Below are 3128 nucleotides of genomic sequence, written 5' to 3'. Positions count from 1 at the left end.
ACGGCAACAAGAAAGGCACCTTGAACCGCACCCGAGTAGGAAATGAAAGATTACACCCACTCGAGGAAACGATCTGCAGCAATTCACTCATTAAAACGGGAGATGTGGGAAAGGTAACACATAATTATTTTCTCAAATGCATTGTATAAGATCAAAATCACTTACTGGGAATTAGATTTTTCTCTCAATATTAACATTTATTTAATATCCCATGCAAACCTGTCACTGAGGTCATGTCAAATTGAGAACCGCGATGATATCTACTCAAATTCATACGAGTACATTACGTACTCACCATAGCAGATGCAATTAGTAAAAATAAAGAAAAGAATACATCACGAACGCGCTTCCTGTTAACTACACTTCCTAAGTTAAACAACACACGCGCAAGTGACCTCGTTTACCTCGATGATGAGTCGCTAAATTTAAGGTGTCAGCTGGCCATCAAATTTTTCACTGGAAGTCGTGCATAGTATCTAACTGGGAGGGTAAAAATGATGTCATGAAATTAAACCGTGTAATCAAGTGAACCCAGAGACTTTAGGATTGGAGATTATTTGAATGCCGTCTGTAATAATTGAAGACGCACGCCAAACATCGAACTTGAAAAGTTGACAGATCCGTTTCAAGATCTCAAAAATACCATACTTTGGTTTAGTACCATCTGCACCTTACCACTCGCGCGTTAATACACAACCTCCAAATCTAAGAAATTACTCCGAAAACCGACGAAAGAGACGTCTTTTACGCAAAAATTCATGCCTATATTCTACTCGATAAGGAGATAAAAGCCCAACCACTGACTTACTTTGCTACGATACTCCTAACCATCCAACAACTATAGCTCGGTGAAGCCTGGAACGATTATAAGAGTTTTGAATCGCGTCTTTCAATAGAGTCAGTATAACACAAGAGTTAAAAAATACATAGAATGAATTACTGAGATAGCGAAGTCACAACAAGTTTGTTTATCAGTGAACACCAAAGACCTCGTTGTCTCTAATTAAAACACCTAACTCCATTAACCTCAAATCCGCACCTCCGCATGTACTCCAGCGACGCACATAGATTGTCAATTATTCCATCTCCGTGTGTCGGCGTCTCCTCTTCCCCGCTTCTCTTTGAAACTCCTCACTTCCGAGCCATCCTTCACATATTACATGTGTTAGGTTCAAGGGTGTTTCCAATGTTTCCATCCATCCTCCTTCGTTCCCACAAGTTTCCAGATCCACCCTTCCCAATCCGTTTCAGCGTTACTGGATCGAGAGGGAGGCAATGCTGGATTTAGGGTTGGGGCAGTAATTGCTTGAGGGAGAGCGGGGCGCAATTTCTAGAGAAATTGAAAAGTTAGTATTCTGAAAGGTGGCTCTCCAATGAAATATTTTATTTCACCAGCTTAATAAACAATGCCTGAAAATAACTGGTGACTATCTAAAAGCCATTTGTCTATGCATCACTATTACAGATGAATTATTGCTAAAATTAAGGTATTGAAGACCATCACAGCATAAAGTAATGAACCGCCAGCCCTCCTACCCCCTCCGAACAGCGACCTTAATCCACCCATTCTAATTAATGTCTATAAAGGCCGCGATACACGGTGAATTATCATGCGAATGATGAAGCTGAATGATCATGCCATCATTCACGGGGTCATGCGAGCAAAAAAGAACATGTTTTAATTTTCACTGAATGATCATGCGCATGACGGCTCATTCGCGAATTTTTCCGATACATGGCGAATGATTTCATTCACGCGATCACTAAGCATGATCATCCGCAAGATCATTCACTGTGTATAGCGGACTTAAACGCTAAAACAATCCCGCATCCGGGCTAAGAGAGGTGCAGACTTGGGCATGGGGGCATCGCTCAACTATTGTGGAAAGGATCTGCGGGCGGGTAAAAGGGGAATTGGTACGGGACTTTTTCTTCATAATTTCTCCATGTGCTCGGATTTAGGGTGGCCCATGCCCCGTAGTTCAGGGCCGTCCAGACATAGCGAAGACTTGAGGAATATTAGTGGCGGATACATATGGGGGCCACGGCGCGCGCCCTCCCCTTGTGTGGTTGCCCGCATAGCCGAACATTGCAGAACCACAATTGTAACTTTTTAATATCATAAGATAGCATTGTCTTGTACATGCGTGTAATCAGTTCAAATAAAACTATCTTTAACTTTGCATGAAACTTCTTATTTTTCATTACGATAAAAATATAGGTATCTCCAAATATCTTTTGCGTCTTCCCCTCCTCCCCCCCTTGTGTTTTTCTGTATCCGTTACTGATGTTCATTGAGTCGCTTCTTCCCGCCTCCCGTCTAGAACACTTATTATCATTTCGCATCTGGGAACTTAGGCACGTACGGGACACTCATGTTCTCATGTCCTACCATATACGCCTGGGAACCCGTGCTTTCTGAGTCATATCGACGTTTATATAGGACTTCTGACTACAATCGTCGCATGTTAAGATACAGGAGATAAAACCGAAGCGCAGCTCTGTAGGGAGACCTGACGTCCTATACCTTAACAGAAGGAGAGCTTGGAAACAGATTATTTTCTAAATCAATCTATGGTTCCTGCTTTACGTTTGCGGATGGGCAGTAATCCTTATCACACATATAAATCCAAACTGGATAAAAAATATCGGTAAGCTGCTATATTTAATTTTAAAAATCATTCTATCGTATTAATAGGGTGGTTTCCTTCATCAAAGAAAACGAAAGGCATTGATTGCGATTCGTTACCCACCATTAGTGTATTCATAATATACAAATTATTTGGTTTTAGAAATACCGGGTTAGACGAATGGCAATGGTCCATTTTTATCCTCATTTGAAAAGGGCCAGATTGGCGCCCATGCGATGCCACTCCACGTGACGTCACAGGGACCTAGTTTCTCTATGAGTAGATAGGAGTTATACATTGTCTGAGATTACCGATGCATGCATGAGGCACAGACTTCAGGGAAACATCTCTTAATAATCACCTATTAAAACTGCCTATGATGAAAGTTTCCTTCGTTTGATAAGGTATTAATAATCCTTATTTAAGCCAAGCGCTACCAGCCAGCAGGGTACTAGGCTAGCCGCTAGCAGCCTGCGTCGTATCAGCGCTAAGCCTCGC

Source organism: Ischnura elegans, chromosome 1 (assembly GCF_921293095.1).
Source record: "Ischnura elegans chromosome 1, ioIscEleg1.1, whole genome shotgun sequence".
NCBI lineage: Eukaryota > Metazoa > Arthropoda > Insecta > Odonata > Coenagrionidae > Ischnura > Ischnura elegans.
Note: the sequence above shows the minus strand (reverse complement) of the source record.